This window comes from Saccopteryx leptura, chromosome 6 (assembly GCF_036850995.1).
Source record: "Saccopteryx leptura isolate mSacLep1 chromosome 6, mSacLep1_pri_phased_curated, whole genome shotgun sequence".
Taxonomy (NCBI): Eukaryota; Metazoa; Chordata; class Mammalia; order Chiroptera; family Emballonuridae; genus Saccopteryx; species Saccopteryx leptura.
The window spans coordinates 94810142-94833756 of NC_089508.1; the positions used below are offsets into that span (position 1 = coordinate 94810142).

At 43.3% G+C, this 23615-nt stretch overlaps 1 protein-coding gene across 2 annotated transcripts in view; it reads right to left on the reverse strand.

Annotated features, from left to right (window-relative positions):
- The window catches only part of STXBP6 (syntaxin binding protein 6), a 308369-nt gene extending 298099 nt beyond the window's left edge, over positions 1-10270 (reverse strand). Inside the window, exon 1 of one of the 2 annotated variants that reach the window (XM_066342588.1) lies at positions 9864-10270. The gene's annotated coding sequence lies outside the window, so the exon portion shown is untranslated. Of the gene's footprint in view, positions 1-9327; positions 9723-9863 lie in introns of those variants that run through there. The other variant, XM_066342585.1, reaches the window with a different exon arrangement.
- Between the last annotated feature and the right edge of the window lie 13345 nt (positions 10271-23615).

Below are 23615 nucleotides of genomic sequence, written 5' to 3' on the forward strand. Positions count from 1 at the left end.
GAGGAAAAGATGGGGAACTTTTGAGACCTGAAGCAGGGAGGTGGGGTGTCTACTCAGCCAAGCTGAGCTTGTTGGTGAGAGCAGGAACTCTGAAACCGGAGCACCCAGCCTCGACTCCCAGCTCAGCCACATGGTAGCTGTGGAACCTTACACACTCCACTTGACCTTCCTTTGTCTCTGTTTTTTTTTCCAACAGGGATAAGTAACAGTATCTACCTCTGACACCTGTGTGGATAAAAGGAATCAGTATTTGTGAAGTGCTTAGAACCTGGTGCTATGTTAGCACACAATAATCTTGAGGGAAATGTTAGATAATAAAAATAATACACTGACAGAAAAAGTCGTAGACTAGACAGTGAAGGGGAATTCCAGATGAAAGTAGCTATCCAGCTCAACATATTTTTATGACTCTCTCCTATATGCTAGGCCTTTAGGATACAAAAATGAATATCCCTGCCTTTGGAAGACCTGACAGTCTAGCAGGGTTTGATGGCAAGGGCTGTCCATAAACAAAGTACCTGAATTCAGGATTCCCCGTTCAACTTTTAGAAATCAAACACTAGAAAGATCAGTGGGTATGTGGTTGGCAATGTCAGGGGGAAAATGTAATTAAAAAGAATAAAGCTTGGCCCTGGCTGGTTGCACAGTGGTAGAGCATCGGCCTGGCATGTGGATGTCCTAGGTTCGATTCCATGTCAGGGTACACAGGAAAAGCAACCATCTGCTTCTCCACCTTTCCCCCTCTCCCTTCTCTCTCTTATCCTCCCACAGCCATGGCTTGATTGATTCGAGCACATCAGCCCAGATGCTGAGGATGGCGCTGTGGAGCCTCTCTCTGCCTCAGGTGCTAAAAGCAGCTCAGTTGTGAGCAGGGCTCCAGATGAGCAGAGCATTGGCCCTGGATGGGTTTGCCGGGTGGACCCCAGTAGGATCACATGCAGGAGTCTGTCTCTCTATCTCCCCTCCTCTCACTTGGAAAATAAATAAATGAATAAATAAATCTCATTTCCCAGAGGCGAAATTGGCTGAAATGTCCACTTTATTAGTGTTGAGGTCTTTATGTAAGTAACAAATTCCTACCATCAAGGTAGTTTTTTATTTTTTTAATTATTATAGTTGCACAAGGATTTCATTATTAAAGGACTCATTTCAGGACCACCCTGCTTTACCTACTTGCTCCTCTCTGCAGCAGCTGCTTCCTATTGCTGCCTTAGTGACAAGGCAGATTATATTCTTCAACAGCGTTCACCTTAGGCTGTGTGAGGTGACATATTCCTAGGCAGACTCAAAACAAAGAACAGCTTGCTGACCTATACCCTCTCAGACTGCAGTCAGTTAGTTACCAACAGTGGTTGCGAAAGGTGACGAGAGTACAGCACACACATTCACCTCACAAATCAGGCCATTCCCACTTGCCTATGACACCCCACCTCCACCTTCCGGAAGGACAGTAAGTACCAGTGAGCCCTAGAGAGTTAGGCTTCCACCCTAATACTCGGTCTGTGATTATTCGATGTTGGTACAGCATCAGTTTGAATGCTCAGCCCTGGCACCTAACAGAGTGAATCGTCAAACTCATCAGTCTATAAAGATCCACCTGTGCCAAACCACAGAAAAATGGTCAAGGGCAAGACAGAGCAGGGCCTCACGGGGTGAAATCACCATCCTTAGGAAAGCAATGAATTTTAGGCAGTGAAGGCTAGAAACTAGTTTGGTTAACTGCACTTGTGGTTTTGTTAAAATCTTAGAAACTGTTTTCCCCCCAGAAGAAAATGAAAAGGATCTGTCAATTTAATTGAAACATAAACCCAATCTCTCATTTCCTCTCCTTTTAAATGAGGAAAAAGGAGACAGAAACAGAAGTTAAGGAGTCACAACTCACCTTGTGTAACCCCGTTGAGGAGGAGGTGGCTAACCCAGCACTGCGTTGACTGGTGACAGAGCAGACTTGACAGAGGCACAGACTTTACAGAGGCACAGACTTTACTGAGGCAGCCTCCTCTGAGAGCCACAATGCTCTCACAAATGCTACTCGCTTGAGCCCCACTACACCAGCCCCAGGAGGCAGCCCAGCAGGGAGTGTTACTGGGTCCAAATAGCAACAAAGGAAACCTGTGCTGGCTCAGTGAGGGCAGGCTGCACAGGTGCCAGGACTTGGACCCCAGTTCCTCTGGCTGCTTCCCATTAACCTAATTCAATGTAACCTATTCAAAGTTAATAGACTCCTGGAAGGTAAACTAAGAGATGCCCAGATTTTCTGAAGTCAACAATGAAGAAAATATTTTTTCAACGTCATCCCCAGAAACTTACCCCATGTTACTAATGAAGCCCCTTGTTTTGCATTTTCCCTTCTTTTACTTCTTGTCTTAGAAGAGAATACAGTTAGGGAGGGGGGAGGCAGCTAGGCAAGGATGAGAAGACCACCCCACCAAGGAAGTGTAGCAACAACTGAGCAGCTCGGAGGGCCTTCTGGTCAAATAGAAACCAACTGCATAAAAGCAAAGACCCAAAATCATCCACACTCAGCTGAGACTAGCATAGGGAGTTTATTAAAACTATGGTACTCTGAGAACCAATATGCAAATTAATGTTGCTCTGAGGACTGGAATCCATATCCTACTTCCCCTACTTCTCTCTGCACCCAAACCCACCCACAACAAAACAAAACCTCTTGAAAACCCATGGCTTTTTTTGATTAATATCTATATATTGCTTAGTCCTTACCATGGATGGAATTTGTAGCCTTTCTGAGGAGAAAAAGGCAAATAATACTTGACACTCTAGAGGCACCAAGTCAGACACTTTTCTAAGAGCTGGATCTTACTCTGATCTTAAGATACAAAATTGGGGCTCAGATGTTAACTACCTTGCCCAACTTCCCACAGCAAATGAACGGTGGAGCCACCTTTCACACTCAGCTCTACCCCACCCTGAAGCCATCTCCTCTCCACCGTATCAGCTTACACTCCCAGCGATCCCTGGACCCGCCGCAGCCTCATCAGTGGGAGCCTCCACGAGGCTTCCTGAATCAGCACTTCATAAGATTCCCAGGTGCTTCCTGCCCGAGTTAGAGGAGCACAGCTGCAACACACTGCTAGACAGAAGGAATATCTCTGCCAAGGGGACAGCAATCTCTGCTCCAGTGGTATTAAACCTCCTGTAGTATTGTAACTCTGGGACCCAAATATACTGCTCACAAAAATTAGGGGATATTTACAAAATGAATATGAAGTGATAAAATATCTCCTACTTTTTGTGTGCAGTTATAATATATTGATGCTTGTATAATGCCAAGTACCATGTGAGCCTGTTTTATATAGAGATTTTTTTTAAAAAAAAGGTCTTGACAAAGTTCCATAAACAAGTTAGAAGATGACACTAAAATGTCTACCACAGTCAAATCTTAAGGGAGAAGCTAAACAGAATTGGCCAGTCAGCACTGCCCATTGCCCTTTGATGAATCACGGAAAGGAAGCCTAAACAGGGAATTTAGTCAAGTGTCCAGAGGGAAGTTCAGAAACACACTCTGATTTGAAGATCACAAACCATTTGCCATAAAAACTATCCCACTGACTCTTTGAGCAACTTAGTATAAAAAACCCTTTTAATTCAGAGTAAGGGTTTTTGAATAAGAGTAACAGGAAAATCCTAGGAGACTTAATGACAAATAAGCAGAAAGGAATTATCTAGGTAATTTTTCCCAAGAGCAGAAAATTTGGCCTGAAACTGATACTGTACTCCTGGATCTCACTCACCACTATTTGTTTTTCTTTTAAGCGAGGGGGAGGGGGGAGGAAGAGAGATGAGAAGCATCAACTCCTAGTTGAATCACTTTAGTTGTTCATTGATTGCTTCTTATACATGCCTTGATGGAGGGGGGTCAGCTCCAGCTGAGCCAGTGACCTTGGGTTTAAGCCAGTGACCATGGGGTCGTGTCTATGATCCCACACTCAAGCCTAAGGCCCACGCTCAAGCTGGATGAGCCCATGCTCAACCTGGCCACCTCGGGGTTTTGAACCTGTGTCCTCAGAATCCCAGGTCGACAATGTGCCGCCACAGTAGTTCCTGGTCAGGAACTATTTTTTTCTTTTTTTTTCTCCTTTTGCCCCAGCAACAGTGACCTTCTTGCTGTTTTTCTTTTTTGAGATATTCACACACCATAAAATTCACCCTTTGAAAGTGTACAATTCAGTAGTTTTTAGTGTATTCACAAAGTTGTACAATCATCACCACTATTTAATTCCAGAATATTTTCATCACCCCAAAAAGGAAACTGCACACTCATCAACAGTCATTCCCCATTCCTCCCTCTCCCCAGCCCCTGGCAACCACTAATTCACCTTCTGTCATTGTGGATTTGCCTAGTCTCGACATTTCATAATAGAATTACACAATATGTGGTCTTTTATGTCACATATTTTCAAGGAATTCTATGGATATACCATATTTTGTTTATCCATTCTTCAGTTGATGGACATTTGGGTTATTTCCACTTTGGGGCTTTTATGAGTAATGTACTATGAACATTTGTGTATAAGTGTTTGTATGCACATATGTCTTCTATTCTCTTGGGTGTATACCAAGGAGTGGAATTAGATATGAGGTTCCCTTATGTTTAACATTTTGAGGAACTACTGTTTTACAAAGAGGCTACACCATTTTGCATTCCCATCCACAATGTAATGTACAAGGATTCTGATTTCTTCACAGCCTCACTGACACCTGTTATTATATCTTTTTTATTACACTCGCCCTGGTGGGTGTGAAGTGTTATCTCATTGTAACTCTGATTTGTATTTCCATAATGACTAATGATGTTGAGCATCTTTTCGTGAGTTTATTGGCCATTTGTATATATATCTTCTTTGAAGCGATGTCTATTTAAATCCTAAGCCCATTTTTAAATTGGGTTATTTGCTCATTTATTGTTGAATTGTACAATTTATATTTTCTTGCTATTTTTGGAAACTACAGTTAGAGACCCCTGTTCGTGGAGTCCTTCCAAGAACACTCTTTCATCAAATATACATTCTTCTTCAATTGGACCTACATTTTAATGAATTTTTCTGTACCTGGAACTACTGTCCTCCTAAGACTTAGGAACACATTCTTTCTCTCTTTCTTTCTCATGCATCCCTCCTTGTTTTCAACCCGAGTGTTGTGTCTCCACTTCTGTTTATCTACAACTAGCTTTACTGGGGTCACTGGAACTCATCTGCTCCTTCAGTGAATTTACAGAATCAAGAAAAGATCTTACCAATAGGTTCTTAGACACCACAGTTCAGTATGTCTCACTCTATGCTAGGCATAGTCCTTTCTTTATATGTTCTAAAATTTACTTATACGCAGGCACAACGACAAGTTTTCACACTCCTGCTCCGTTAAGCCATCAAACAAAACACCCCTTTTCCTCTACAAAAATGCCATCTATCATTTACAACATTTTGTTAGTCTAGCCCCTCCATGGAGACTTTCTTTGCCACCACAGCTTAAAATATTTTCTCTCTACTTTAAATAAAAACCAGTATGCACCTAGAGAGAGAGTTCATAAATCAACTAATACCAAATGGAACAAATGCCCTTTACTTTAAGGATAAACCTCCTCATTCACAGATGGTGTTAAACAACTTACTAGAACTGCTAGAATGTGGCAATTCAGTAATGAACTCCTAGAAGATACACACAAACCCTCAAAATGTTCCGTGTTCTGTGGAATGCTTAATTAAATAAATACAACCAAGTTTTCTGTTGTTAATATTGTTAATTATACTTCTCAGAATCTTTGATGTGATAGTATGCATCTCTAACAGGAAAAAAATAACAGCAGTGCTTCCAAATTGCTTTGCCCTTTACAAGAGCACATCTATTAACATATACCCCAACATCATTCTTCCGACATACTCTGGGAGCTGCTGAGCTAATTCAATTGCTACTCAACTCTGTCAGCTGGAAAGCACTCAGTAGAAACCATATTGTCTACTGGAGTAAGGAACCAAATTTGCTTTGTTTTAGAATGCCATCAATTCAAAGTCAGTCTGTTGACACACCAGGTTACAGAAAAGGAAAAAAGGAAACCATACAGTAAGTGTGTTCATACTTTTAAGAGCCATCTCGATTTCTGAAATTGGAAAATAATGAAGTGTGAAAAAATGTATATTAGAATCAAGGAAGCACAGTACCACTTGAGTTTTAGTTTAAAAGCACCCTCTGGTGCTGGGTGGTGACTGTCTATGACCCAGTGAGGACAGCCCTGATGACCAAAGAGAGATAAAGTATCCTGATGACCGTCTCACAACAAACTTATCCAAGGGAGCAAAGATATCATGTGATCATGTGCTAAGAAGTGAACAACAGTGATAAGGAACGAAGCCTCCCCTACACTGGAAAAAATCATAGCAGTGAAAAGCAGGGGAACACCCAAAATATAAACATCAAGTTATGGGAAAGAATTTCAAAACAGAAATGTTCCCTACTCATGTTAAGTAGGCAAAACCATTTAAATTAGCTAGTAAAGCTTAAGATTAACAACCCAAAGATTGTTTCTTCACTGAGAGCTAATTACAGTCAGGAAGACAGGCATGGGCCTTGCATATTTGTCTACTGAAACATTAAGTGCTACACTTGAGTTTTTGAATAGGTTTCTGATTTGCTGATAGGTTTCTCTAGTGCTAATCATTTTAAGACTAAAACAAAGCACAAATGGAAAGCTGAGATAAAGCCTGATGGTCAGCTGGAACTCCATTTGGCACAGCAACACAAGCCTAGTGTAAGTGCTGACCTCCTCCTCCACCCGTCCAGCTGGGTGCCACATAAAACTATTCCGCCTTTGGCTGTCATCTCAGGAGCCCTCCTGACTCACGCAGCATCCCGAAACCTCTGATAGAAAGCAGCTAAAAATCAATGCCATAAACTAGGCCACCGTAAGTCACGGTCAGCTCTCAACACAGAACTGTAGCTTAAGGGACAAGAAGAGCTTAAGATTGGGCTATGCCCAAAAAAGTGCTTGATTATAAGCTAAATCACACCAAGGAGCACGGATACTGCACAGCCTCTGAAAGTCAGCCTTCCTTTCTCCAGGAAAATGAGAGAGCATTTTAGTTACTACCAACAGCACTGTCCTCCAGAAGACCGGACTGCCATGGGGTGCACTTCACCTCCCCCCAGGCTGGGATAAGCTGTCCATTCAGAGACGACACCACACTGTAAGTCTTTTCAAACTTGCTCATAAGTTCTCTACTCTTAAAGTTCAAGCTGCCGAAACTTTATGCAACCTCATCTCCACAAACGTCTGAGATTCCCACAGAAAGGAAATGGGGTAGTTGTTAGATTTACCAATATTAGCATCACCCATTGCAGTCTACCCAAGAGTGGCCCAGGAACCAAAAATTAAATACTTTACAGAACAAAAGGAGGGGAAATCCTATCTTTTTTATGTGTAAAATTAATTTGTTTGAAGAGAATCAGAATTATTAAAACTGTGCAGTAAGTGGTACAGGTACTGGATATATAAAATGCTTTAGGCAGGTTCTAAAATTCTCAGACTCTACAGATAAGAGATTAAAAGAATGGCATTTCAAAACAAACCTCATTCTCATCCTCTCTCTCACCCCACACCTCAGAGATTCTGTGGGTGTAGTCCAGGTCACTCTGATGTTCATGTTTGAGAACCACTGCCCTATGATGGGGGAGATGCAGAGGGTGAGGGGTCAGAAGCCTGATGAAACCCTTACTGAGTGTGTGAGAGACAGTGTCTCCTATTCCTGCCTCTGCTCAGCATGGACTCTACCTCACAGACAGAGTTCCCTGTGAGGGGTTGAGTCCTTAGTTCAAGGTCACTGTTAGAGGGCGAGCCAGAGCTCCAGCCGAGGGTCTTCTGACATGTTCATCAACCCTGGGTCTGACATTGAGAAGACAATCCCACCCCAGTCTCCTAATCTTACCATGCTGCTTCCCTCAGATAAATATGACGACTGGGGCATCAAAAGAGATGGATTTAAAGAAAGAGAGAAAAAAAAGGAAGATAAATACCTACTCCAAGACTCTAGCAACTAAATCTCTTGGTAAGGAGAGGGAAGAAGGGAGAAGACTTAGATGTCTTGCTATAATTAAAATAATTGGTTAATTTTTTAAAAAAAAACTGGGTAATGGGCATAGGCACAGTAGATAAGAATAGTGCTTTAAAGTTTTCTCAGCCCTTTCCATTTCCATTATCTCACCTAAGTCTCCAAACAACAATGCAGTGAAGGAAGATAAAGTCACTGTTATCCCCATTAGAAGAGAAAACTGAAGTTGAGAATGGCTAAAAATTTATCTGTCAGCACAGTCATTCCCTGTAAAGCTACAACTTGACCTCAGGTCTATCTGGATCTAGAACCTATGAACCCACAGCAGGTGATTCCAACCTCTGAAAATGTGCCCCAAAGCAGATTACCCCTAGGAAAAAGCACAAAGAAAAACATGCAGCACAATTGGTGAGGCCCTAAAGCATAGCACTTGAGCAGTGTGTGGGTGCCCCTTTAAGAACTTAACACACAAACCCAACAGCCAAGATGTTCAGCCAAAAAAGAAAAAAAAACCAGAAAGGCATATTTCTAGCCTGCATAATCATTTCTGGACCAATTCCCACTAGCAGCCTCAGAGGCGAGGCGAACAGCGGCTCACTGCCTGGCTGAAGCTCCTCCACTCCCCACCCCCTCGGGTTATGACAGCACAGCTCTGACTCGCGTGCAGGCAAAACCCCAAAACTCAAAACAAGAAGTGAAAAAAGTAGAGCCAAGAGAAACCATCAGCATCCTCCACACCCTGGCAATCCACACAATGCCATTTCCAGGATCCTGGAGTCGCCTGGAACACGATCTTAGATCAGTGAGATGAGGTGGGGATACTAGCGGACCTACTGGCCCTATTACTTCCCAACCAGCCCCTGGGGAAAAATAATAAAAAGGAGAGAGGGTTCGTTATGATGTTCTGGGTCCGGAGCCCCAGGCAGATACGACCTAGGCGCCCTTTCCTAAGGAACAGTATGTCCACCAAAACTCTACACCTGGCCCTTCCTCCAGGTCCCCTCTCTGCAAAGATAAACGGGGTGGAGGGTGGGGGGCAGATGGTAGAGTGCTGTAAAACTGAGGAAAGGCTCGAGGAAAAACTGGACTGGCCACCTACCCCAACCACGTTGCCCCACCATGTGTGTGAGGCTCCATTAAGGCGCGCACCACCACAAGAGCTGACATGGAATTCGGCGCCCTTGGCCACGTCTGAGGTTAGGGAGGTGGCATCGCCCTAACAGCGCCTTAGAGGCAGGGTGTCGTGCCCGCCCGAAGAGCCTACCTTAGTTTGGGCAGGAAGGATTTTCCTGGAAGATGCCAGGGAAGCGAAGATCTGGGTGATTCATGGATTTCATCCTGGAGTGGAGGAGCTCAGTGCAGGGGCGCAGCGACCCACTGAGGTCTTCCACACTGAGGGTTTCGGGCAGCGCCCTCCGCACTATCGTACCGCGGGGACGATGAGAAAATAAGGACTCCATCCCCAACTTTCTCGGAGGCAAGCGCTCCACTCCGCTCCGCAGCTTGCCCAACCCTGCCCGCACGCCGGGTCCCAGGTTTGGGGGGAACCAGGGACCCGAATGGCTCTCGGCAAGCACAAAGCAGCTGCTCCGGGACGCGCAGCCCTTATCCCGCCGCCCCGCCAACTTGAACGCATTTATCCGGGCGCCAGCCTACTCCGCCGACCCCTCGGCAGGGTCGCTGTCCGGCCTCCCGCATCGGACCGAGCGCCAGGAGCCTCAATCGCTGCGGCTGCCGCAGACGCATCCCCCCCTGGCATGGCCTTTGCCTGCCCGCCCGCTTCCCACGCCCTGACCCTACCGTGCAGCCCGGCTCGTGTCCCGGCAGTGCCAGTGCGCGGCACGCGTCCCAGACCGCGAGGCTCCTCCCCGGGTGCTGCCCCGCGCGGGGCTCCGGGCTCCGGGCTCTGGACAAGGCTCGGGTGCTGGCTGGCCGCCTCTCGCGGCTCCCGCGCCAGCTCCGGCTGCCGCGCACGGAGAGGGAGGGTAGCGGGGAAACTCCCGGCAACTCCAACTCCAGGCGCCGGAGCTCCTGCTGCAGCCGCGCGCCTGCCGGCCGCCGAGTGCGAGCTCCTGCGAAGCAAATCTGCCCCCGCGGCCGCCTCTGAGCATGCCCAGTGCCGCCGTGGGCGAGCCCGAGCGCCCTGGCCCGGGGCAGAGAACCGCGGCTGGTGACCAGGGATCCGCCCGGACTCGCCCCCACCCGCTACCCACAGGCTCCAGAGCTCAGGTGGTGAGGAAATGTGGGAAGGGCCTGTGCAGGGGAGGGGACTCTGGAGCAAAGAGCGAGGGAACAATGTGCGCAGGGTAGTGCAAGTTTCACGGGTGTGGGAAGTTTGTTGGCTGGGAAGGTGAGCTGTTTCTGTGAGCCTCAGCAACGCTGGATTCGAAAGTACCACGAGGAAAACATTCTCCGGGAGAGAATGAATGGACCTAACAGACGTGTATTAGCTATTTATTGCACCTTCATTCTTAGGTCGCAAACTCAAAGAGCTCAAGTGGCCTGGCAGGCAGAGGAAATGACTAAATTGGGTAGGAAGGAGGTGCTAACTAGAGAGAGATCTACAGGCAGAGCCACTCTGCTCTAAATTGCCCGTTGCTACAACGCAAGAATTTGGGCCTGCTTTTGCTAGGTTTTCTAATTTTCCAAGAAATGAGAGATTTAGATTATTTTCAAGTAAAATATTCTGATTTTAAAATCTTGATAACAAATTAAATATTTTATAAAAACACTGTACCAAACAAAATGTATCTGGGTTCTTTCCCTGCTCAACAGCCAATTTGAGGTCTGTCAATTCTTCATTCTTTTAGCAAAGTTGCAAGTGCCCGCTATGGTTTGGGAAGGAACTGGAAAGGATCCAAGATGGTTCAGATTGTCATCAAAGCACTACCAGTTACTAAGGGAAATGGGTCTTCAGACAAACGACAGCTACAGGTAAATGATGAGGCCTTCTAGAAAAGTTACTGACTGAAAAGGGGTTGTGAGAACTAACGTTTAGGAAACGTCAATAATCAAAAAAGTACCTAAGTAGGAAGTTTCCTCAGGATCACTGAAAGTGCCCTGCCCAAGGCCTTTGGAGTCTGAAGTAAAAGGAAAAACCAAAAATACTCTGTATTTTAAATCTTGATATTTTTCATTCTGCATTATTGCATCAATTTTTAAAAATATTTTATTAAGATATTTATCTTGATTACTGACTTCTCTGACGTTCCCTTAAGTTTCGTGGCCTATACTGTGCAGAGTGTTAAATGGTGGTACACCATTATTTTCGTTTGTTCAGGATTCTTTTATAAATCTTCACAAATTTCTGTTTACAGATCTTTTACAAATCAGCTTTTGGATAATACAGTTTTGTAAGTTAAAATGTGTCTATTGCCAACCACCTTCCCTTCTACCGCCTTCCTTTTTTTGTTTGTTTTATCTTCCTCTTTATCTTTTATTTTCTTAATATTGCAGATCTAGTTTAAGATTATTACCTGACCTCTGGTAGAACAGTAGATAAAGTGTCCACCTGGAATGCTGAGGTCACCAGTTTGAAACCTCAGGTTTGCCCAGTCAAGTACTACGAATTTTGATGCTTCTTGCTCCTCCCCCCTTCTCTCTCTCTCTCTCTCTCTCTCTCCTTCTCTCTCTCCTTTCTCTAAAATCAAATAAAAATTTAAAATAAACTTAAAAAAATATTACCCACCACCCTCCAACAAGTACAACTACCCTCTATCTCTCCTGAAGGTAGGTCATCAATGTAGTTTCTGCTTCATCCAGACACCTGGACTTACCTCAGTACCCTGGTGATTCTCCCTGCAGGTGAGCTCACTGCTGAATTTATGAAGAACAGACTACCACTTATCTATGGAAAACATTTGAAGCATGCAGAACTCTCAAAGGGGAAAAAAATGCTTAGGTATTTACAGCAGAAGAGTTCTAGAAGTTATGGAAAAGAGGAAATACCCAGTACCTATCACAGGTAGTTACAAATATTTGTGGAAATAATAGCAGTTTCCATCATCAAAACCTTCTGTATCTCTGTTGCACCTCCCATAAGTCCTAAGGCTTCTTATTTTTTAAAATCACTAATGATAAGTTTCTAAAGAAGAGGAAAAAGAACAGGATGTAAACATTTATAAAGGGAGGGCTCTGCTTTAAAAAGGAAAATGTTTTGTCTACTTAAATTTTAAAATGTATTTTTTAAATAGTTCATGAGCTGGTAATATTTTTGTAAAGATTTTATTTACTGATTTGAGAGAGAGAAAAAGGTGTGTGTGGGTGGTGGTGGGGCGGGAATGGGAAACATCAACTCCAGTATGTGCCTTAACCAGGCAAACCCAGGGTTTTGAACCGGTGACCTCAGCATTTCAGCTTGCTGCTTTATCCACTGCGCCACCACAGCTCAGGCTAAATGTATTTGTTTTTAAAAATCTTTGTATTACTACTAAATAATACATAATATTAAAAAAACACTCAATGCAAAACTCAGTGCAAAAAAGCTTAGTGCAGGGAAAAGGTAACTTTTCCTCCCCAAGAACAACTATTGTTGCCAGTGTCTTGTTTATAGTTAACAGAAAACCCTATGCACATGAAAGCAAGCATAGTTAAAAAAAAATTTCTTTTTTGTTTTGTTTTTAATTTTAATTTATTGTGTTAAAATGGATTCAAGTGTCCCACTCAATATAACACTCTCGTCCCCCAACTACGTGTCCCCATTACACCCCCTTTGTCCTCCTCCCCCTAACTCTCTCCCCATTCCCTTGGGAATTGCTATCCAGTTATCTGTATCTGTGTGTTATGCATATATAATTACACTAATCCCTTCACCTTCTCTGATTCTGTCCCCTCTGCCCCCTTCCCTCTGACAGCTGTCTTCTGCTCCCTGTGACCCCACCTCTGCCTCTATGCTACTCCTCAGTTCATATTGTTCATTAGATTCCACATATAACCGAGATCATATGATATTTGTCTTTCTCTGCCTGGCTTATTTCACTTAGCATAATAATCTCCAGGTCCAACCATGCCATCACAAAAGGTAAGATTTCCTTTTTTACAGCCATACAGTATTCCATTGTGTATATATACCACTGCTTTTTAATGCACTCATCCACTGACACTGGGCTGTTTCCAGATCTTTGTTATTGTAAACAATGCTGCAATAAACATGTGAATGCATATCTTCTTTTGAATCAGTGATTTGGTATTCCTAGGATATATTCCTAAAAGTGGGATAGCTGGGTCAAAGGGCAGTTCTATTTTTAATTTTTTAAGGAAACACCATACTGTTTTTCACAGTGGCTGCACAAGTCTGCTTTCCCACCAGCAGTGCAGGAGGGTTCCCTTTTCTCCACATCCTGGCCAGCACTTACTATGTGTTGATTTGTTAATGAGCGCCATTCTGACAAGTGTGAGGTCCTATCTCATTGTGATTTTAATTTGCATTTCTCTAATGGTTACTGACATTGAACATTTTTTATGCCTATTGGCCATCTGTATGTCCTCTTTGGAGAAGTATATATTCAGTTCCTTTGCCCATTTTTAAATTGGATTGTTTACCTTCCTGGTGTTGAGTTTTAGAAGTTCTTTATAAATTTTGGTTATTAACCATTTATCAGACATATTGGCGAATATGTTCTCCCATTGTGTGGGTTTTTTTTTTATTTTGTTAATGGTGTCTTTTGCTGTGCAAAAGCTTTTTAGTTTGGTATAATCCAATTTGTTTATTTTATCCTTTATTTCACTTGCCCATGGAGGTATATCAGCAAAAATATTGCTACAAGAGATATCAGAGAGTTTACTGCCTGTGTTTTCTTCCAAGATGTTTATGGTTTCATGACTTACATTTAAGTCTTTTATCCATTTTGAGTTTAATTTTTATTTTTATTTATTTTTTTGACAGAGACAGAGAGAGGGACAGATACGGACAGAGAGACAGGAAGAGAGAGAGATGAGAAATATCAATTCTTTGTTGTGGCACCTTGGTTGTTCATTGATTGCTGTCTCATATGTGCTACAGCAGACTGAGTGACACCTTGCTCAAGCCAGCAACCTTGAGTTCAAGCTGGTGAGCCCATGTTCAAACTGGCGACCTTGGGGTTTCCAACCTGGGTCCTCTGCATCCCAGTCCGATGCTCTATCCACTGTGCCACCACCTGGTCAGGCTTAAATTTATTTTTTTGATCGGTGTAAGTTGGTCGTCTAGTTTCATTTTTTTGCAAGTACCTGTCCAATTTTCCCAACACCATTTCTAAAGAGACTGTCTTTATTCCATTATATACTCTTATCTCCTTTGTCAAACATCAATTGACCATACAGGTGTGGGTTTACTTCTGGGTTCTCTCTCTGTTCCATTAATCTGTATGCCTGTTCTTATGCCAGTACCAAGCTGTTTTGGTTACAATGGCCTTGTGGTATAACTTGTTATCAGGAAGTGTGATACCTCCCACTTTATTCTTTATTTTTAAGATTGCTGAGGCAAGAGACATGGACAGGAGTGGGGTGGTTACGAGGGGTGGGGGGAGGAAAGGAGGGAGAAGGGGAGGGGGAAGGGGAAGGGTACAAAGAAAACTGGATAGAGGGTGACAGAGGACGATCTCTCTTTGGGTGATGGGTATGCAACAGAACTAAATGACAAGATAACCTGGAAATGTTTTCTTTGAAAATATGTACCCTGATTTATTGATGTCACCCCATTAAAATAAAAAATTTATTTATAAAAAAAAAGATTGCTGAGGCAATTAGTGTTCTTTTTTGGTTCCATATAAATTTTTGAAATATATATTCTACACCTTTGAAGTATGCCATTAGTATTTTAATATGAATTTCATTGAATCCATAGATTGCTTTGGGTAGTAAAGACTTTTTAATTATGTTTATTCTTTCTATTAATGAACACAGTATATACTTCCACTTGTTTGTATCTTCCTTGATTTCTTATTTCAATGTCTTATATTTTTGTGAGTACAAGTCTTTTACCACTACCTTGGTTAAATTTCTTCCTAGGTACTTTATTTTTTGTTGTTGTTGTTGCAATAGTGATGGGGATTATTTCTTTAATTTCTCTTTCTAACAGTTTATTGTTGGTGTATAAAAATGCCACTAATTTCTGAATATTAATTTTATATCCTGCCACCTTGCTGAATTAGTTTATCAAGTCTAATAGTTTTGTTTGTTTGTTTGTTTGTTTGTTTGTTTGTTTGAATTTTCCTGAAGTACGAAGCGGAAAGGCAGAGAGACAGACTCCCACATGCGCCTGACCAGGATCCCACTAGCAAACCCACTAGTGGGTGCTGCTCTGCCCATCTGGAGTGTTGCTCTGCTGCAATTAGAGCCATTCTAGCACCTGAGATGGAGGCCATCCTCAGTGCCTGAGCCAACTTTGCTCCAATGGAACCTTGACTGTGGGAGGGGAATAGAGAGTTAAAGAGAAGTGCAGATGGGTGCTTCTCCTGTGTGCCCTGACCAGGAATTGACCTGGAACTTCCACACACTGAGCCAATGCTCACTGAGCCAAACGACCAGGACCAGTTTTATTTTTGACTGAGACTTTAGGATTTTCTATGTGCAGTATCATGTCATCAGCCAATAATGATAGTTTGATTTCTTCTTTTTCAATTTGGATGCCTTTTATTTCTTCTTGTCTGTTTGCTGTGGCTAGGACTTCCAGACTATGTTGAATAAGAGTGGTGAAAGGGGGCACCCCTGCATTGTTCCTGATCTTAAGGGGATTGCTTTTAATTTTTGCCCATTGAGTATGATGTTGGCTGTTGGTTTGTCACAGATGACCTTTATCATGTTGAGGTATGTTCCCAGTATTCCCACTTTGCTCAGAGTTTTGATCATAAATGGGTGCTGGATTTTATCAAATAATTTTTCTGCACTTATTGATATAATCATGTAATTTTTATCCTTCCGTTTGTTTATATGATGGATCACATTTATTGATTTGCAAATATTGTACCAGCCTACCCTCCCCAGAATAAATCTCACTTAATCATGATGTATAATCTTTTTAATGTAGTTCCTTTCTTCTACTTCCTCTGGACTTTGTTATTCTTTTTCTAGTTTTTTTAGGTGTAGGGTTAAGTTGTTTATTTGAGCTTTTTCTTGCTTCTTAAGGTATGCATATAATGCTATGAACTTCCCTCTCAGGACTGCTTTTGCTGTGTCCCATAGATTTGGGGTTGTTGTATGTTCATTTTAAGTTGTTTCAAGGAAAATTTTAACTTCTTTCATCTCATTGTTAATCCATTCATTATTTAATAACATACTATTTAGCCTCCAAATGTTTGAATGTTTTTCAGATTTTCTATTGTAGTTGATTTCTAGTTTCATGTCATTGTGATCAGAGATGTTTGATATGATTTTAATCTTAAATTTATTGAGACTTGTTTTATGTCCTAATATGTTGTCTATCCTAGAGAATATACCATGAGCACTTCAAAAGAATGTATATTCTGCTGCTTTATGGTAAAAGGTTCTGAAGATATCAGTTAAATCCAATTGATCTAGTGTGTCATTTAAGGCCAGTCTTTCTTTGTTAATTTTCTGTCTGGAGAATCTATCTATTAATGTTAATTGAGTATTAAAATCCCCTACCATTATACCATTGCTGTCAATCTCACCCTTTATGTCCATCAAAACCTGCTTTATATATTTAGGTGTTCCTATATTAGGTGCATAAATATTTATAATAGTTATATCCTCCTGTTGGATTGCTCCCTCTATCATTATGTAGTGACCTTCTTTATCCCTCACTATAGCCTTTGTGTTAAAGTCTATTTTGTCAGATAGAAGCATTGATACTCTGGCTTTTTTTATTTCCATTTGCATGAGATACTTTTTTCCATCCCTTCACTTTCAGTCTATATGTATCTTTTGTTCTGGGGTTGGTCTCTTGTAGACAGCCTATGTACAGGTCATAGGTGGATTAAGGTCGGTTGAGGCTCCAGGTGTAGAAGAAAATATTGGGCCCCTTAAAAGAAAAGAGAGAGACAGGGAAAAGAAAAATACATGTCAACCATATTTTTAAATAAATAAAAAATATTACATACTAATAATGTTAAAGTTGCATATATGAAACCAAATTTGATATCATATTAAAAAGTGTAAAGTTTGGGTTTCGCAGGGGCCCTTAAGAAGTTGGGGCTCATGGCATGAGTGCTGTGTGCCTGCCATTAAATCCATCTCTGGTACAGGTGCTGTTTTCTTACCCATGCAGCTACCCTATGTCTTTTGATTAGAGCATTTAATCCATTTACATTTAAGGTTATTATTGAAATGTAGTTGTTTATTGCCATTTTACTCTTTAAATCTACAATCCTCTTTCTCTCAATTTCTTTTTACCATTGCTCTTTTTACAGAAGGCCCCTTAACATTTCTTGCAGTACTGGTTTTGTTGTAATGAATTCCTTCAGTCATTTTTTGTCTGGTAAGCTTTTTTATTTCTCCTTCAATTTTAAATGATAGCCTTGCTGGAAAAAAGTAGTCTTGGTTGTAGGTTCTTGTTTTGCATCACTTTGAATATTTCTTACCAATCCCTTCTGTCCTCGTTTCTGTTGGGAACTCAGATGTCATCCTTATGAGGGCTCCTCTGTAGGTAATTAACTGCTTTTCTCTTGCAGCTTTTAGTATTCTTTCTTTGTCTCTTAAATATGGCATTTTAATTATGAGATGTCTTGGTGTAGGCCTCCTTGGGTTCCTCTTTAAAGGGACTCTCTGTGCTTCTTGAACTTGTGTGACTTTTTCCTTCATCAATGTAGGGAAGTTTTCAGCTATGATTTCTTCAAACAGATTCTATACCCCTTGCCCATTCTCTTCTCCTTCAGGAACACCTATGATGTGGATATTGTTTCTCATCATGGTGTCACAGAGCTCTCTTAGAGTTTCCTCAGTCTTTCTGCACCTCTTTTTGTTTTGCTGCTCTGCTTCTGTACTTTTATCTTGTCTTCTAAATTGCTGATTCAATCCTTTGCATTATCCAGCCTGCTAATGATTCCTTCTAGTGCAGTCTTCATTTCTGATATTGTATTTGTCATTTTTGATTGGTTCTTTTTTATGATTTCAATGTCCTTTTTCATGTTTGCTATCTCTTTATTTATGTTCTCACTGTGACCATTCATTGTTACTTTAAGATCCTTGAGCATCTAAAAATCATTATTTTAAACTCTGAGTCTGGTAGTTTGCTTACTTCCATTTGATTTAGTTCTTTTTCTGGTAATTTCTCTTGTTGATTCACGTGGGTCTTATTTCCTTGTCTGGCCATATTGTCTGTATATTAGGTAATGGTGTCTGACTTTGTAATTTGTTGTGATGTCTTTATGAGGTAGATGGGGTACTGATCTCCAGGCCACCTGATTTTCTTGCTCTAGCAATGCTTCTTGAGGGTAGTATTTTCTCTCCTGTTGTATGTGAGTATTGAATGCAGGTGGCCCTTTCGTGGCTGTGGTTATCCCTTAAGGCTGGCTGGCTCTAAGGGTCAACCTTAATCATGTGTATTATAGTCTGTTCAATGTCTGTCCTGCTGGGCATATTTATTCTCCAATGTGTCTGGTGCCTGCTGGACTCCTCCTTTGTGCATGCTGCTTGTATAGTCAGCTGAGTCTAGGATTGGTGCTGTCTGCCACCCACTACCAGTTGTGTTGGTACTAGGTCTTATTGGGTTAGCATCAACTACTGTTGGTAACCTGCTCTGGGCTACCTATCTGGAGATACTGCTCTGTTCACTGTTTATATATGTGTTTCCTTTGCCTGGGTAGTGAGGGAGGAGCCAACCTGTGTATAAAGATCAGCTTTGTTCTGCTTAAAGATGACAGCAGCTCCATAAAAGCCCCAAATTCCATGAGCTTGGCCTCCACTTTTCAGCTGCTCCACCTTGTCTTGAAGCTTCCTGGTCTTCCCACAGAGTCTTCTGTAGAAAGACTATAGTGTGGGCTCAGACTGGCCTCTTCTAACCCCTCTACAAGTTGCAAGCTTGGTGGGTTAGGGCAGCTGAGGTTAGGAATATAACATTAGTGGGACCCCCTACTTCAGGGGTCTCTTGATCAGGATCTCAGTACAGGTAAAGTGGCTTCTACTCCAGAGTCTAATCTCTCAGCTACTGCTGGATACTCAAATTTTATTTCTTCCCAGCAAGGTGAGCAGCAGGTTCAGATTGAGTGGGGCTGACAGTCCCCTCTGCATACGTTCTTCCAGCTGGTGAGACCCTTGTCTCAGGAGGATGACTGGGAGAGTGCTCTCCTGGGGCTGACTTTGCCACACCGGAAGTGGCTATACCTCTCAACCAGACACAAAAATAAGCTCACAGGGACCCACACTTTAAATGCCATGCTCCAAGCCTCTCTCTACTTCCCCTCTGTGGAACTTAGCCTAGCAGGGCAAAATATTCAGCACCTGGGCTGGCTAACTGTGAAACTACACCCTGTCCAATGCATATGAGTGACTGTGCTGGTGCTAATCACAAAAAGAGAAACTTGCCTCAGCTGGGCCAGGTCGTAGGAAATCTTCCTTAGGACACACTACTAGCAAGGGTGTTTAGGTCCTGAACCAATGCTCTCTGCAGATCACCAGTGGATATGAGGGCCCTGGGACTCCCTGGAGGGATCCTGGTGCCATCCAGTGGGGGACACTGCCCATGACTGGCCTTCAGCCACCTTCTTGAAGTACAAGCAATCCAGAGTTTGTGGCTGCCTCTGCCGGGCCCAGGTGCACATGGAAATACCAAGCTGCTCACCTAGGCTGACATGTACCCACACTGGGCCTGGATGAAGGTCCACAAAAGGCCAAGGTTACCTGAGTCCTGCCTCCTGTAGCCTCTGTCAGCTGGCTGATTGTTCGGCTCAGCCACTTAAAAAACCTCTGGTAAAGTCTAGAGCCTGGGGCAATTCAGGGATTAGGAACGGTGGTGATTGTGGCTCGGCCACAGCTGTCAGTTTGTCCAGACTGTTTTCACAGACCTCGGTAGGGTGTGGCCCCAGAAGTCCACTGGGTCTGGCCTCTGAGACCCAAAGATGTAGTCTTCCCTCAGTCCAGAAAGTTTCTACTGAGTCTACCATGAGGCAGAATCACCAGTCATAGACTCAGGAGTGTGCGGGGCGGAAAGCTACAGCTCAACATCAGAAAACTGAGTCACTGACATGCCCCCATTTCCTGCCTTACTTTTCAGAATGGTCCAGTCTCCATGGGGTGGGGCAGGAGAGATTCCCGAGGGTGGGGCAGTTGCTTTCTCCCAGATCAGTGCCGCTCAGAGGGGACTGCTTTACCCAAGAAAGATGGCAACTGCAGTATTGAAAATGACTTACCACAGGGGTTCCAGTGGCTGTCCCTCACAGTGTCTCTCTCTGGACCTCCAACTTGACACTGTCCTTGTGCAACTCTAGTCCTCTCAGCTCTCCCTTCACTGGAGCCCCAGGTAAGTGCCTGTGAATGAGATTTTCTGTGCTGACCCTTTAAGACAAAGCCTGAATCTTTGAGAGCTCTGTCTCTTTCTTGCAGACAGAAACCCTGGCTCTTTTCACCACCAAATGCTGTGTGTGTGCCTCTTCTAGGCTCTGAGGCTCTAGGCTGGGGTGCCCAGCCTGGGGCTTAGGACCTTCCCTTCTCAGGTGAACCTCCCCACAGTGAGAGTCCCTCTGGACCCTTAGCTACCACTCACTCCTGGGAACAGGGCAGCCCTTTCCACATCTCCACCCTTCCTACCAGTCTTGATGTGGTTTCTTCTGTGATCCTTGGTTATAGACTCCTCTTCATTTAGTCCAAAGTTGTTTTTTTCAAGATGATTATTCTTAAATTAAATTGTAATCCAATTTGATCCTGGAAGGTGGCAGTTGGAATGTTCGCCTACTCCGTTGCCATCTTGGAATATGGAATTTTTTTTCTTAAAGTTTAATCACGAAACCATAAAATTGAAAAATATCTTATAGTTCATCTAGATGCCAAGTTACAGACTTTAAATTACTATTATATTTTGTAATAGAAAAGGGAAACATGGGTTTACAGCAAAGATGTCTATTGTGAAAATACCTAGAACCTTGGAAGAAGAGGGTCCCCTCTAGATCCTGACCATGCTAGACCCTGATCTTGTACCTCTAGCATCCATCCAGAACTGGAGGTCAAAGATGGTAACAGAGTAGATGGAAGTTAAACTCACCTCCTCCCAGGACCAAATGGGAATTACAACTAAAGTATAAAACAATCACCTTGAATAACCAACTGAAGACTAGCTGAACAGAATTCTTATAACCAAGGATTTACAGAAGAAGTACATTGAGACTGGTAGAAAGGGAAGAGATATAAAAAGGACTGGCCTCAAACCCACAGTTTGAGGATTGGAAAGGATATCTCAACTGCAGATGTCCCTTCTGAGGAGTGGAGGGTATCAACACCATGCTGGTGCCTGAAAGAGGAGACTATATTAACAACTGGCTGTAAAAATCAGCTGGGATTACATCTTCCAGGGAGAGATGGCAGTCAGCTAGAAACCTAGATGCCCTCTTAAAAAGGTCAGTGTAACAAATCTCTTTTGTGGTCCCTCACCCTGGGCTCTGGCAGATGGATGATTGCTCAGAGTAGACTGGAATCATTCAGAGAGAGACTGGGTTGTATGGTTTTGAGGATAGGGCTACAGGGTCAGCTGCTGTTGTCTCTGTGCTGACTCCCTTGCCCACACTTCCCAGGAAAGTGCTCTCTTTCCTGGGTTGAGCACTTTCTTCCATGCTGAGCCAGCCTGGAGGGGATGTTCAAGCCCTACACTCCTGACTCCCTGTTCACCCCTCTTGCCAAGCTTCTGCCCCAAGGAGGAGTGTGCTGGGTGTGGTCAGCTTGGGCCCACAGTGCAGACCTTCTTGGAAGGTTCTGAGAAGTTCTATCCTCTCCATCCATGCCTCTACTGACACCCCCATTCCTGTGCAGAGCCCTCCCTCCACAAGACCAAATATTAATCTGTTTTATCCTGATGAACTCTACTGGCCTCACCCTGACGACTCTCTGAGACCCTGCCCCACCACAAAGTTCTGCAGGTCCCAGGTGGGTAGTGGTTGGTCTTGGTATACCCTGAAACTTTTGCTGAGTGACCTCAGATCCAGCCCTGGTGCTGAATTTTAATCTCTGCCATTCAGGTGAACACCACTGATCCATCTCTGCTGACTCACTTAGAACCTACCTCATGCATATCATCTACTACCAGAGGCTGTTTCAGTGACTGAGTCCAACAGCTGCATCAGGTGAAGGTGGATCTCAGGCTGTTTTAGGCTTTTTGCTGATCTGCCTCTGGGCTGAGTGCTAGTGGAAGCTGCATTGGTATACAGCTTGGCCCTTCCCACATTTACCCAGGCCCAACAGCAGCAGTCATAAACTGAGGTTCACTTTGTAGCTACTAACAGGTAGCCCTGGGCTTGTCACAGGCAGTATCTGACATTGACTTGTACTCAAGTTCCTCCCAAGAAGCCCCAAAAGCAATATATCTGGTGGTGGGCTTCAGACCACACAGAGCCTGACCCATTTAGCTTCACAAGAGGCTACTCAAAGGGAAATCTGGGCAGACACCAAACCCTGCTCTGGCAAATTCTGCTTCATGGTGTCAGACACTGTGTTTGGGGTCAACCATCATAGTCAGCCATCCTACCCATAGGCAGACCAACAGCAATCAGGACTCAACTACAAACAAGAGGGCTCATATAACCCATATAAGGTACATTTCTGGAGCACTTAACTCAGGTAGTCAGAGAGACTGCACTAGTGGGTCCCACAGGACACATACTAAATAAGGCACCCTTCTAAGACTGGAGACATATCATATCTACCTAATGCACAGAAACAAATACAGAGAAGCAGCCAAAATGGGGAGACAAAGAAACAGGCCCTAAATGAAAGAACAGGAGAAATCCCCAGAAGAAAGAACTAAATGAAATAGAGAAAGCAGTCTATCAGATACAGAGTTCAAAACAATGGTTATAAGGATACTCAAAGAAGTTAGGTAAAATCAGTGTGAACCTTAACTAGAAGATAGCAAGAGTGTGTGTGTGTGTGTGTGTGTGTGTGTGTGTGTAGTGTGTGTGTGTATTTTTCTGAAGTGAGAAGCAGGGAGGCAGAGAGACAGACTCCTACATGTATCCTCCTACTGGGAGCCACCTGGCATGCCCACTAATGGACGATGCTCTGCCCATCTGGGGCATTGCTCCTTTGCAACCAGAGCCATTCTAACACCTGAGGTAGAAGCCATGGAGCCATTCTCAGCACCCAGGCCAACTTTGCTCCAATGAAGCCTTGGCTGTGGGAGGGGAAGAGAGAGATAGAGAGGAAAGAGAGGGGGAAGGGTGGAGAAGCAGATGGGTGCTTCTCCTGTATGCCCTGTCCGGGAATGGAACCCAGGACTTCCACATGCTGGGCCGATGCTCTACCACTGAGCCAACCACCCAGGGCTGGTGTATTTTTTAACAGATACAACAACCATAAAAAAGAACCAGTCAGAAATGAAGAATACAATATCTGAAAGGAGGAATGCGCTAGAAGGAATAAACAATGGGTTGGATGAAGCAGAGACTCGAATCAGTGATTTGGAAGACAAAGCAG